General features: G+C 32.0%; 1 long non-coding RNA gene across 1 annotated transcript; it reads left to right on the top strand.

Annotated features, from left to right (window-relative positions):
* Positions 1–9,984: 9,984 nt before the first annotated feature.
* LOC136273848 (uncharacterized) lies at positions 9,985–10,659 on the top strand. Its single transcript, XR_010712103.1, has 2 exons — positions 9,985–10,027; positions 10,425–10,659. It is a non-coding gene; the product is annotated as an uncharacterized lncRNA (long non-coding RNA).
* The last annotated feature ends 5,117 nt before the right edge of the window (positions 10,660–15,776 follow it).

A 15,776-nucleotide genomic window follows, 5' to 3' on the forward strand; every position in this document is an offset into this window, starting at 1 on the left:
TTCTATTATCACCATGCAGCTTTATCCAGCTGTATATTAATCTTATTTTACTTAAAAGCATGCATCACACTGGTAGCTATACATGTAGGTCTTATTGCTTTAGCATGGTTGACAAGAGAGTAGAAACCCCATATAGCTATAAGTATATATAAGATATTCACTAAAAATGAGTTTTTAATTAAGCTCACTTTTTCATGGAATCAAGAAATATCATATGTCGGATGGAATGTCTCTTTGTCTGTGGCTATATATAAATATATACATGTAAAATGCTACAAATCTAAAGGTCAATTTTTAGTTTCTATGACAATTGTTTTCAAATGTGTGTGTGAGAATTGACACGAGGAAATTGCCATAGCTAGGTTTTATGATCCTATATGTGAAAGGTTTTTAACATCTAGCTGCACTTCATGAAAATCAAAAGTTAGGGGGAGGGTATACATGTAAGGGTATTTCTATGTGATGTTATGATTTTATCATGATAATATCATGAAGATACTTGTAGTATTGAATAATTAAGGTTTCTTATTAGAGGAGACTGAAGAGCAATTGACTTCTTAATGATTATTTAGTAAAACTGTTTTACTGAAGAAAATCTAAACCCCATGAATCTGTGCATGTTTATACTTATAGAAAGATGATTAAGTGAAGTGGAGATAGTGGGATCACTTAAATGGTTATATTTTTTCTTAAACCTCAATGGAAGTGGCATTATGGGGTTTACTTTTTTTAGAACTGCATATTCTTTCTTATTACATAATGTATTATACAAAACTCTTTTTTATAGAAAGTTAGTGAAAGTGAAAGTTAGCAAGGGACTGTTTCAGATTATTTGTACGGTACCTGTCAATTATTTGGTGAAATGGAGAATTGCTCTACTTTCAGGCTTATGTTGTGTTGCAAAAAGTCATAAAATAGTTTTTAGTGACTAGTATTAGTTAGAGAGATGGCTCCTATTGAAATTGGTATGCAATATGTAGGTCCCTAATGACTTATATTAAGTTCATTATGATCCAAAGTACTGGTAAACTTTTAATTCATCTTGCAGCTATGACTGTTGTGTTGACTTTAGACAAGGGGTAAAATATAACATGAAACATTTTATTCAAAGGGGAATAGTCAATGTGTTTACCGGTACATCGTTTAAATGTACAGAGTTCGTGATGTAACTGATTGTAATAAAAATGGCTTTTGAATTAAAAGTGGTCATAATTAATCTTAAAAGTAATTTACAGAAACTGTTATTACCCGGTACAAGGTGATTGGTTCAGCCGGGAATGGGGATGTTACTAAAACAGAATTAACTTTTTTTAATTTTTCAATAAAATAAGATTAAATTTGAAAATTTCTACTTAAAATTGCACAACCTTAGCGTTATGATTATAAAGTGTTTTTGTGAGAAATAAACTCTTAGACTTAATGTCAAAGATGGCAGTGGATATATTTATAGTTTTGTCTGAAAGACCTGTCTAATTTATGAAAAAGGAGGGGGGAAACCAGACATTTGGATGGTTATTTTAGGAGTATAGTCAGAATGATTATTGCAATCATTTGTTGGGGAGTGGAGCACATGTCCATTGTTCATATAATGACACTTTAATATTGGTTGTTTATTTTATCGAATAGATTAAGAAAATGCTACTGTAACAATGTTGCCAAAATTTTCACTTTTTGATTTGTGCTTGAAAAAGAGGATGTATGGGTCCCCCCAATAATTGATAATTTTTTGCATGGGTAGACAATATCCCAAGTACAGTTGCTCCCAGCAGTTACTAGGGGCTTGTGCATGCTGGCCAGTAAGAAAGGTAAAATTTTTAGAAAACAAATTGAGATTGGGCTCCTCTAGTGAGTGTATAATCATTTGAAAATCTCAAGAGTCAGGATTATGTTAACCTTTGCATGCAGAACAATTTTAACAATTTTTAACAACCTCGCCCCGACCCACATGTAAGAAATACACTATATCCACTACATGTATATATTTAATTGACATATTTCTTTAATCGACAAAAAAACTGTCTCAGTTGTATTTAGAAAATTAACATAGATTGTATCTCAATATGCATGCATGTATGTGATAAAATTATACATGTATTTAAAAAGTTAAACTAGTTCTACATATATAGTTACATGTAGATTGCGGCAGACAACCCTTATTCTTGGATAAATATTATGAGGTGTAATAAGGTATCGAATACAACTGATAACTGATCAAGAACTTCTAATACCGCTAGTGCATTGGCAGCTCATTTTCCCTGATTGTCAATATAAATATTAATTAGAGCAAATAATTGTTATCTCAATCTTCATATTGAAAAAAATATTAGAACCTTAATAAATTGATCTTCACTAATTAATACAAAAAGATTGATAAGAAAATTAGCCACTAAGTCATTGAATGTATTTTTCTCCTCCTTGACATTTACATGTATGTTTAATTAATGCATAAAACAATGCATGCAGTCATAATTTGAATTTCATTATCCAAAAAAATCCTGCTGGTATGATTCCATAATATCAATTTTATAAATCTGAGTGACAAGTACGCGCTATTCAGTTAAATATAAAATTGTATTTTGATATTACATGCATGTACATCTACATGTACAATCCAAATTCGCCATTAGGTTACTGATTATCTGGCATAGTAGCATATAGCAGTATTTATTGCAAAAATTATGTGTTAATTATGATCTACAATTTTGTGTGACCCAAATAAGACTTATCATCTGAGCACTTAATGAATACCAGAGATACATGCAAATTACATGTAGTTAGTTATAGCTGACTGAGTTTATAGACTTTTGAAATTTTGACTTGTTTAGTTTAATGTTATGCATTCCCAATAGGATAACATATTAATGTATCAAGTTACAGAGCTTGATTAATAATGAGATTATGAAAATATCAATAATTTTAAGAATTAACATCATTACTACAAAATAATGCATTGTATGATAGCATTTATTAAAGACTGGACTGGACATTGTTTTAGGAGATTCAAGAAATGCCGATGGGTTTGCGTGAATTAAATTGATTGAGACCAGGATGATATTGATATAAATGAAACTTGACATCCATGTAAATACATGTATGTACCCAGAATATGTACATGTCATGTATAGATACATTGTACATTCAATTAGAGATTAAATAGTCTAATATTCTAATACTTTAAGATTTTCTATCATTGAAAAGTGAACCTAGGTGAAATTAATCTGCAAAATTTGGTGTTTGTACATATATATTATGTCTAAACATTCTAAATAAGAGTATGAAAGTTTATAAAAAATCCATAAACCCTTCCCAAATTAAGGAAAATGCAGCATGTATGTTTTAACAATTTTACATTTTTCTTCTAATAATGTGTTTGAATGAATAATTTAATTACTAGAATGTATAGCCCTGTGTGTTTTTGTAACTTAGAAGATGAGAGTGCTGAGCTGGCCTGAGATGAACCAAAGAGACACACTGTGTATACCTCATTAGCACCTATTGTTCTTTCATAGACCTTGCAATTAACTAAGAAATCTTGCAAGTCTTTGTAATGGGCACATTCTGTGTATACCTATAAACCACCCTTTTGTTCTCCTAATGCTACAATCAACAGAGCAAGCACTATATACACACGACACATGAGAAATTGATTATTTGTAAGAAATTACAAAACAAAGGGAAATTCTGAATGAATCTGAATGAATGAAATTAAAAAGTTTTTATAAGAATTTATAAAATAAAAATGAAAACATTATCTATAATCGAAATAAAATTTTAACATACATTGAAATAAAACACTTAATAATAATGAACAAAAAGACTCCTTAGAAGGTGAAATTTCCTTTAAAGAAGCAGTACAACAGTTGTAAAAAATATGGCAAATGATAAGAGTCCAGGCAGTGATAGATTTACAACAGAATTCTATAAAAAAATTTGGAACAAGATAGGCATTTTGTTTTTAAATTAAAAATTTAATGAGCGAACCACAAAATGTCCTATCTTGTTCCAATTTTTTTTTTATAGAATTCTGTTGTAAATCCATCACTGCCTGGACTCTTATTATTTGCCATATTATTTATATGGGTATACATGCAAAGTTCGGGAACTCTTAGTCTAACAGAAACAAGGAATAATTAACTGTATCCCAAAAGATGGTATTTAAACAATTGGAGACCAATAACACTTCTAAACATTGCTTATAAAATAAGTTATGAGTGTAATGCTCAGAGAATTAAAAATATGCTTGATATAATTAGTAGTTTTGATCAAACAGGTTTCATTGCAGGAAGATATTGGTGAAAATACTAAGCTGATATATGATCTTATGCAACATATGGGGGGGGGGGGGACATTTCTAGTGTATTATTCATAATTGATTTTTTTTTTAAAAAGCATTTGATACTGTTTCATGGAAATTTATTCACAAATGTTAAGATTTTTTCAACTTTGGAGCATCCATTCAATCTTTAATTATAGATATCTACTTGTCAATGTAATATAGAATCATCAGTCACACAAGCTGGAAACCTTTCAAAATTTTTCAAACATAGCAGAGGATGTCTGTGCCAAGGCGACCCAATCTCCCCCTATTTATTCCTACTGTGTGCAGATATTTTGGCATATAAGATTAAAATAACTTTTATATTCGGGCTACACCCTGAGCCTATTTCTACAAACATTTATTCTATCTTCTTGATTATGAAATCCCATATCTATTGGAAAAGATGTCTTAAGGAAATACTATCAATTCATGAATTAATAATAGATATTGAAAGACATTTATCGACTCTAAAATATATCGCTACAAAAAATTGCAGATTAGATGATTTCTATAAGAGATGGGAAACTTGGCTTTTTCTTCTTTCTTCTAAATATACTTATACTCAAATTTGACTGTATATAGATTATATAAAGCTGTCAATCAATTATCATTTTATGTTCAACAACTACTCTCTCTCTCTCTCTCTGTCTCTCTGTCTCTCTCTGAACAATTTGGATTTGAAGTAAACGTACTTAAAAGCTGTTGTGATCCCTTTATTTTATACAAATGTATTGGATTGTTCAACTTTAGATAAAAAAAGAAGAATAAATAGTCTAATGATGTAAGATTTTCTATCATTGAAAAGTGGACCTAGGTGAAATTAATCTGCAAAATTTGGTGTTTGTACGTTACGGCTAAATAAGAATATGAGAGTTAAAGAAAAATCCATAAACCCTTCCCAAATTAAGGAAAATGCAGCATGTGTGTTTTAATAATTTTACATTTGTCCTGTCATATTGTTTGAATTAATAATTTAATTATTACTATGTAGCTCTGGGTGTTTTTGTAACTTAGATGAGAGTGGGCTGGCCTGAGATGAACCAAGCAGACACACTGTGTATACCTCATTAGCACCTATTGTTCTTTCACAGACCTTGCAATTAACAAAGAATTCTTACGTGTCTTTGTAACGGGTATGTTCTGTGTATACCAATTATACCACCCTATTGTTCAACGGAGCAAAGGTACATACACACGACACGTGAGAGCAGGTGCCCGATCGAGCTGTGCACGTGTAAGCAGGAACAAAGTAATGGACAGGCGGCTGTAATTAATCTGGATGTCAACTTGGGGGCCGGGTGGGGGTGGGGGGGTCTATTTCTGCAGCAAAGATTTTTATTATAATTGAGTTATCAAAGAGCCCACCCCGACCCCCCCCCCCCCCCCCACACACACACACAATACAGCTTTTGGGGGAGAATATTAAAAATTGGAAAGAAAAGATGTTAAGAGAGGAAAATGAAGTTAAAGTTAGACTACACGCTATCACCCCCCCCCCCCCCCCACACACACACACACACGCGCGCGCATTTTATAATCCATATTAAAATATATGCAACTTGGACCTGCTCATAAAACCGTGCATTTTGAACACACTTAAACGGCTCTGATCAGGAAGTATATCGCTACCGGATCGGGGGGTTGGGATTAAAGGCAATGGGTTGGGACTTAGATTTAAAGAGCAATAATTGAATGGTTAAAGGATATGTTATGTTAATCATCTATTTAATGACCTTCGTCGGATTTTTTCTGCAAAGATGTATCACTGTTGACCAGTTTATTGCAGCGGCGATGATAACAGCGATCTGTATTCAATTGAGCGGTGAAGTGTTTCTGGCGTGTGGTCACAATTAACAGGGCATTAATTAAATAAAAGTAAAGAAAATACGTTCTCTAGCTTTTATAATTTATAACAAGATGCAAGCCATTACCAATAATCGGAGAATATTACTGTAACAATGAATAAACATATCAAACATTGTGCATAGTAGTGAAAGTTACTGTAGAAAAAATATCTTTCTACATCTTAAACAACTTAATACAATTATCAGTAATGAATTATTTCTGCATTCTAATATAAATACTGGAAGGATAAATATAACAATCAGTATATTTCAAAGTTTTTTTGGCAAATATTAGACGTTCTGGATGTGCAACAGAGACTAACAAGTAAATGATCATACATTAATATAAACTAATTAAATTAAATGTCGTCAAATGGAAACAAAGATCAAGTACAATGATTTTGGGTTGGTTCTGATAGTAGTAAATATGTAACAATGATATATAACATACATTTTTTACATGTAAAAATCATTGGACACGTCGTAGAATATATCATTATTTCGAGTCAAATTAGGTTTAATCTCGACCCCCCCCCCACTGTTATCGATAAAATTTGCCGCACGGGTATGAATAGAATGGGACCAGAGATATAATATCATTACTGATGCTCAGTTTGGTTTTGAACCAGGGGTAGGTACAATTGATGCCATATTTGTACTACAGAATCTCATAAGTAGAACTTTAAAAAACAAAAAAAGATTGTACTGTTGTTTTGTGGATTATACAAAGGCCTTTGACTTAATTGATAGATCAAAACTATGGTATAAATTGCAAATGGAGGGTTTTGGAGGAAAATTGTTACGTATTATTAAGTCTCTATATAAAAATGTAAGAGCATGTGTTAAACATAAAGGTACATTTACAGAAACATTTAGAATCTCAGCTGGAGTTCTACAAGGTGAAATATTGTCTCCATTATTATTTTCAATGTACCTTAATGATTTTGAAAGATATTTTATAAATAGTAATTGTACATCAATTGAATAACAAATGATTAATATGTTTTTAATTATGTATGCTGATGATACTGTCCTTTTGGCAGAATCGCCCGAGGGTTTACAGGATATGCTGAACACATTGCACAGATATACTGATGAATGGAACTTATCTGTTAATGTACAAAAAACCAAAATTGTAATTTTTAGAAACGGAAAATGTGTTAAAGATAATGAAAAATGGGAATACAATAGCAAATACGTAGAAGTAGTGAATCAATTTATCTATCTTGGTATGTTGTTTAACTACAATGGTAAATTTTTATCTACACAAAAGCACTGTGCAGCACAGGGAAATAAAGCAGTGTTCAGCATATCTAGTAAAATGAAAGATTTGAATTTTAATGTTGAAACTCAATTGAATGTTTTTGATACTTATGTAAAAAGTGTACTTAGTTATGGTGCTGAAATTTGGGGATTCCATAAAGGTCAAGATGTAGAAAAAGTTCATATAAATTTTTGTAAGAAGGTTTTAGGTGTCAGAAAAAATACTTGCAACAGTGCAGTTTATTATGAAGTAGGTAGATTTCCATTAGAGATTTTCAGGAAACAAAAAATTTTTAAAGACTTGTTTAAATTAAGAAACAGTAAAAACTGTATTTTAAAAGCATGCTACGAAGACATGGTGAAAAATAATGACATATGGATTTCAAATATTAGGAAAGAATTGTCCATCTTAGGCTTAGCCGATTTATATCAAAGTACTGTGAAAGAGTCTGTTATTTTAGATATTATATTTAATAACATGTGTGATGTCTTTAAACAAAAAGTTGTTAACGATATAAGCAATGCATCAAAATGTATATTATATAAACATGTTGTTGATCATTTTTGTTTACAAGTTTACCTAAAGAAACCAATTCATGTAAAATATCGTAAATTAATTACACGCTTACTGTTAACCTCACATGACTTAAAGATTGAAACAGGGAGGTATGATAATTTAACACGTGATTGTCGAAAATGCGAATCTTGCAACTTAAATGTAATTGAAGATGAGTTCCATTTTTTACTTATTTGTTCATCACTTTGTAGTTTAAGAGATAAGTATATCAAAAAATACTACTCCCGAAAACCAAGTGTCTATAAAGTTATACAGTTATTATCTACCTCTAATACTAAATAACTATGTAATTTAGGTAAATATTTATATTATGCAAACAAGCAACGAACTCTCCGTGTGAATTATCCAAATTGATTATGTACGTGTCACTTTGTTTTTCTTACTGTTTATTTAATATGTATATGTTCATATGTATAACCTATGAGACATTTGTCTCTTGGAATAAAGAACTTGAACTTGAACTTGAATACCTTCCAACGCCCAGGGTAATTAAACGAGAAACGATTATTGAATACTGAATCATATCTGGTGAGTATAAAAATAGGTAATGAGATTTTAAAATATCTTAGTTAAAAAAACACCATTTATTTATTATTTTTCCGTAATCAGTTAATGGCCCTTTTTGATATCGTTCAAATATTTAATTACATCAGTGGAAATTAATGAGCGCCGCGGCGCATATGGTAGCGCATTGGCCTACGGACCCAAGGGTCGTGGGTTCGGATCTCACGGCCGGCAATGATTTTTCTCCAAATTTTCTTTCTGTAAAATGCCACAAAAATTAAAATAATATAAATCTTGTAACAGTTACTTCTCGGCTCGATACAAATTTGACAACATAAAATCAAGCATGCATTGATATATTTAGTATACACAGCGTTCCGATGATGTGTATACACGTGTTGAAACTTGGACAGTGATGTATACACAGGGCTTGGTCTTGTTCAGTTTATTATGAAATCGTGGGAATATATTAAACGATACAAATGTGCATTGGGCCTCATCCTTTGACTTAGATTTAGTGATGCCTTTTTGTCGGTCTTATACTCTGTTATTATTGCCGGTGTGGAAATCCCTCCAAGTATTCTCATGATAAAGCTTTAAAATCATTCCAAAGACTGCATGATTTGTTCTCCATGACTATGTATTTCAAGCACTGGTTTATTTTGTATAAAGGTTATCCATTTATGATTATATATATTTGCCAAATTAATTGCAATGGGAAATTCGATTTTAAATAAAATTCCAGCTTTTGCTCGCTTGAGATAAGTCCTATACAATGGGAAGAGTGGGAAAGAAAAAGATAAGAGGTACTTACCGGTATACATGCTATGAATTAATTTAAAAACAAAATAATTATTGTGAGAGGCTTCTACAGTATATTTAAACGCACTGATTTTGTCACGTGCTTCTGATGTACTATCTATTTTTTATCATCCTGGACATTATCAAAAAATTTATACTCTTACACTATAACATTCTACGGAAAAGAAAAAAACAACGCGACTTTTCATCAAGTACCCCCACCCCCTAATGAGAAAACGTGTACACAAGCTGAAACTATCCGTCGAAAAGTATTATTGTACATATATACCTTGATAACCACCTTATTATCTCCTGTTAAATTAAGAATTTTATAATTATTGGTTTTACTAATAGTATACTGATATAAAACATTTTGCATACTTTATTTATTAGTACTGCATTTAATATTGTTATAACGCCCCTCCCCTCCCCAACCCTTAACACCCCCCCCCCCCCCCACACACACACACATACACACCATTGACACTGAATTCATCATGTTTATAGTTAGATGAATAATCTATATAATAATACGGTGTTCAGGATGTTAAATAACTAATAGGATTTTCGAGTTCATTAAACGGCATTATACTTAAAATTCACGAAAGATCGACTGCTCTAATCGAAATATCTGTGTCCCGATTTGTCTGTAACTAATTCGACATCCGGTTTTCAACTCCAGTGTTGCTAAGTTTGTGTTTCTTCTGTCCATTTTCAAAGGTAATTCCATTGACTGCAAATCAGTTTCATTTTAAATTTATACGTCTATATATTCTTTAATAACTTCCAGTGAAAAGCTAGGTAATGAAAAAGAACCCAACATTTATTCTTGGACCGAATTTTCTCGAAATAGTGAGACCATAGATTTAAGACTGTTTTAATATGCTATGATATTTAAACATTATATGTAATCTTTGTGATTGCATAAACCGTAAATTTATGCCTTTATTAGTGGATCATATAACATTGGTACATACAATACAGTTCTGTTCAGTATTGATAAGTATTTACAACCTGTCAGATTTTAAAGAGTTTTATAATAAGCAGGGCAATACTTATTTTGAATTAGTTATAACTTTTAAACATAATTTACATAGTTTTCATGACATATTTTTAGGCAAATTAAAGGATGACAGAGCATACCTCTGATGCTGACACTTTTCATTTGAAAAAAAAAAGCATTTTTGGAAGACATTACCAACATCTGTGGATTATAATTCAAAGCAAGAGAAAATCTAGAGTCATTAAACTAATGCAAACATGAATAAATCAGTCTCGAGTAACTTATCATTGAGAATCTGATTTATTTGCTTGGATTGGTTTAGTTAACGTCACCCCATACTGTCTGCACTGTGAGTACTGGTATTTTAATAGATTGGTAAAATATTTTAGTAAATTTATATTATGAACAAATGGGATAAAATACCCCATGCATATGTGGGATAATAAATCCCATGACATCTATTTTATGGGATAAAAAACCCTAAACTGTTATTTAAGAAAAAAGTGGGTTTTTAAACCCCACATTATTTTCATGGGGTTTTCTGCCCCATGGGGTTTATTGCAAAACCCCATGGGGTTTGCATGGGGTTTTCTGTGGGGTATTTTTTCCAAACTTAAATCCCATGGGGTTGGAACTTTTAAGTTCAAATATCTAAAAAACTATCTAAAAATGTTTCAATTTTTTTTCCATAAATTTATTAAGAATAAAAAACTCCACTATTTGGTACTAAACTTTGGTCAATAGTGTGTATGGAAAGGGGTGCGCAACGCCGGAAAAATGTCCATTCCGAAGTTGTCCGTCCCACTGTTATATATATTTTGCTTTATGTGTTTTACCACTAAGTTTGACAATCTTTGTCTGGACATTGACCAGAGCAGACATTTTATATTTATATTGACTCAAAATTGGATTCAGGACCAGAACTTTTTCTGATGATTTAACTCAAATGTGCAATGGAATAGCGTTTTCTGTTTTAATGCAATTGGAAAAGAAGCCATAGGGATAATCAACCTATATATTTTTCTATAATCTTTCTAAACTATAATCTCTTAGATTAGTTTTTATTTGGATTTGTCGCAGACGTCTTGAGCTATTATGTTTCTTAAATCTAATTAAAATCCACGATTTTGGTAATGGTACTTTGTGCTTCATATCTTCCATGTGCATTTCAAAGGATACATACATTTCCCACGTGAAACAACAATGTTTACACTATGATCATTCACAAAAACGAACTGCACAATATGTGAATTAGATGAAAATCACATCTCTGATAATATGCATGACTTATTTCAAGAACTTCAAATTGTCAAAAATTGTTTCTTGAGTTCACACAATGACAGATGACATTATGGAAGCGTCAGTGCATGTTGCAGATTAAATGAGAGAGGTGTTGAGATTTTGAGTATCCTTTTACCACGAGTCGCACTATAACTCAGCTCCATGAAGAAGGGAGGGGAGGAAAACTTTTTTGAAGAGTTTAGACATATTTCTTGGATTTAGATGCTCGGATATCTTCAGTGCAAAATAAGCTCCTCTTCCTTTTTAAGATGCGTTTGGTGTTCGTTCATTAGGGTCTAGTTTTCAGTGTAATTTTAAACCTAGAACCACCTAGAATTTCTAGGTGGTTGTAGGTTTTTGCAAGGTGAGGGGGGTGAGCACCAAGTTGCCATATAAAGGAATAGTCGATAGGGGTCTCTGATTGGCGAAATTTGGGAATACTGGATTAGTTTGCGTTGAAATTGAATCTCCATCGTTTTGAGTAGTCGTATGCTATTTCTAGCGTTCTTTGAAGACCGCTGGGCGAAAGTGCTATTAGAGAAATGTCATCAGCCAATGTTGGACTTGAGCTAGTTATGTCATTTTTGTCAACTCTTCACTCTGAATGTTTCTGCTTTGTTCGATGTTTTTAAATTATGGACTGAAACACTTAGCTATTATAAATCGCAATTGGTAATTTAATAACAAAATGACGATAAACTTTATCATATATACAAATTATATACATGTAAAATATAAAAAAAAAAAGCAATGCTTAATACTTGAACATAGTTCAAATGTTTTCCTTTAAAATCTGTAATTATATACCAATGTGGATGGACTGATCTCCAAGTTCTTGTAGCAGATAGTTGATAAACACAAGGTATAAGAATGTAGAAAGAACTCCACCTTTCCCTACTCCTTGAGCTCGAGGAACCAGTCAGAGTACGACTGATTAGATACAACTGAACAGGATGTATTTACGTGGCAGCCGTCTATAAGGGTCGACAGACGTCCCTTCAAGTCGAGTGTATGCAGTTTGTACGCGAGGCAGTGTCCCCAGACTGTATCGAGCGCTGTTTTGGGTGTCAAGGGAGGCGACGTAGGCAGGACTTCTATGTTCAATACAATGGTAAAGAGTCTCTTGTAGATTAAAGGAGGCAGTTATACACCTAAGTCTCTGCTGAAAACCTTGTTGTTGAAGATTAGGAAAGGTAGCAGATTTAGTTCTGTTTAGCAGCAGTTTTCCCAAGATTTTAAGGAAACACGGAAGTAAGGCAATAGGTCTGTAGCTGTCCGGTGAGTTAAATGAACAATGGTCAAGTGTCTTTGATTCGGTTTTATTTTCATGTATAGGAATATTTATCTACTCCGACCACTGTTCCTAGCATCTTGCAAGTTTAAGCCAGTGTATTCACCATTACGTAACCAGCCACCTGTTGACTTGCCAATGTTTGTGTAACAATTTTCGGTGTCAAAAGCATGCACTTTCTTGTCGGACTTTACAGTTAATTTGTGTATAGGATGATAAGCAATAATTATGATTTGATTAAAAACATTACTTGTCTACTTTAGGCCCCGTTCTGTGGTAATCGGTTTGCATACTGATGGACACTGTTAAAAATAGACCGATCATTTAAACGACTTGATAAGGACGATATACGACATACAGCCGTTTCTTCACAATGTTTATGTTACAATAATCAAAAAGTTAAATCATTTATCAATTAAATATTTAACTTTGTTTGCTGTTTTAGTTTAAATCCACAAACATACGTTAATACTTTTAAACGATTTGAATACATTCTCAACGCATGCATATCGATGACTTTTAAAATATCTTAATATAAAATCCCTTCTTTTAGAGGATGCGTATAATGCACAGGAACAGTGGCTTACACACAACATTTTGAGTGCATAAAGTACACAGGTGTGTGCTGCACATAAGAACTCAAGTATTCTAAAATCTTTCCAAAATGACATTGTCAACTCATGACCGGCTTTTTTTTTCAAACCAGGCTTATTTTCAAGTAATGTTCAGTGCAAGAAATAAGTGGGTTATTTTCAAAACCGGCTTATTATTAAATCCGGCAAATTTTTAGGGTACCTAAGACGAAAGTTTTTTTTTTAGAAATGTTAAACCTTAAAAAAATATTGCATTCATTGTACATGTATTTTTATCTTGATTCAGCTGCTTAACTTTCACATCTTAATTGTAGATATGTTTTATAATCATGTTTTAAAGCTTTATAGACAAATACTGACTTATATGTTACTAATAATCTATCAACTCTATCATGAATTACAAGTTTCCGACAAAATTTAAATTTGAAGGTGTTGATATTCAAATTATTAATCTGAAATCCCGAGGTTTTATGGAATATAATTTGACTTTTAATTTTGGACTTTTTTCCTACTTAATAATCTTACTAAACTAAGAAGAATTTCATTCAGCCCAAGCGCAGATCAAGTGGTGTTGGTGGTGGTGGTGGGGGGGGGGTTGGGTTCCAGAACCCCCTGGAAATTTCAAATTTATACATTTACATAGTAAAACCATCAAATATAGGCCTCGGACTATCCTTGCAAACACAAACCTTTATACCCCCTAAAAGTATGGATCCACGTATGTAGCCTAATGAGTTTGGCGATTGTGGGTCCAGACAGTTTGATTTATTAGAAGAAAAAACGGTATACTAAGTAATGAAAAATACCAACTTGATTTTAGATAAACTATTTCTAGCACAGTTTGAGATTTTTAAAGAATGAAATAAAACACATCTCTGACAATGCTGTCAAATCAAAATTTTTTATGGCTAGAATCCAGTTCTAAAGTCAGATTTTCTCCGCTTTCAGTGAAACTGTTATACAGGGAAAAATGTAACGTCGTGTTATGCAAATACAACGCCAAAACAATTTTGATGTAAAAAAAAAAAAAAAAAACCTAAAAATAATTGTGACTTTGAATCGTAGTAAATTTTAACTATAGCACTTTGTAATGGACTTCTTTGTAGGTCGATATATGGTTATAAGTACCCATGTCAATAGATGTTGACCGAAGCGATGAATATAGACTGAATTCACTTTTCCGTGTCTTCGGTCGATATCACTTGACATGGGTCTTAATAGTGACATAAATTTATGTTACAATGATGTCGTCCATAATAGTTATATTATATAATCATCCGATTTGACAGTCATAGTGACTGTCTTAATATAACTAGCAAATTTAGAACATTAGCTAAACTCAGACAACCAGATTTGCTGAATTCTTTATGTAATCATCCAAAACAGAAGACAAAGTCAGTTGACGGTAAAGACTCATTGTCCAGGAACATAATATGTCACGTGCTTTTCTTACAACCAATGAAAATTACTAAAATAATTGTTCTATATAAGTTAATTATGCACTTATACTTCTCAATAATATGTAAAGTACAGGTGCCCTAGTAACTTGATCAAGACTGTAACAATAGCTCTCTCATACAGTACCGTATAGAATACGTTTATTCGTTGTAATCACAGCACATTTTGGCAGGTTTTGAGTGATCACAAGTAAACATTACATTACATGTATGTGTTATACTATTTTCGTTGAGAACAACGCAAAATATAATATTGCAAAATATTTCAAGAAATAGAGAGCAATTTAAAACGTTTACTGGGATATGAACTTGGTTGGTCACTTGAGCAAAAATATTTGATCACTTATTTAACATTGCTGTTATTACCTATATTTACGTTTCAAAAAGGCATATTGTTCAGAATTACAAAAAAACACAATAATTCAAAAATTTTTTTGTTAGATCTATGATTATCGTATCTCTTTTCCGGTTTGTCTTGGTTGATGTAATTATGTTATACTATCAAATTCAAGTCATGATGACAGGATGAGCCTGTGTTACACGTCCAACTGAATGATAGCTGAAATGCCGAACAATGTTAGGGATCATTTCATAATGTACCATTCCGTGTTCACCAATTACAAATTATTTTTTCTTTATAAAATAATAAATTCATAATGCACCGGCAAACCATTCCATGTTAATAAAACAGGTGCAGAGAATTTCAATGTATTTTATCCTGATTTTTTACCTGTCCGTGAAAATCATCAAGATGGGTCAGGAGGTTGCAACAACATATCTTTTTTTTAAGAAGAACACAATATATTCTGTATAAAATATTTAATAATGTACTATCTGTGAAATT

The sequence above is a fragment of the Magallana gigas genome, chromosome 1 (assembly GCF_963853765.1).
Source record: "Magallana gigas chromosome 1, xbMagGiga1.1, whole genome shotgun sequence".
Taxonomy (NCBI): Eukaryota; Metazoa; Mollusca; class Bivalvia; order Ostreida; family Ostreidae; genus Magallana; species Magallana gigas.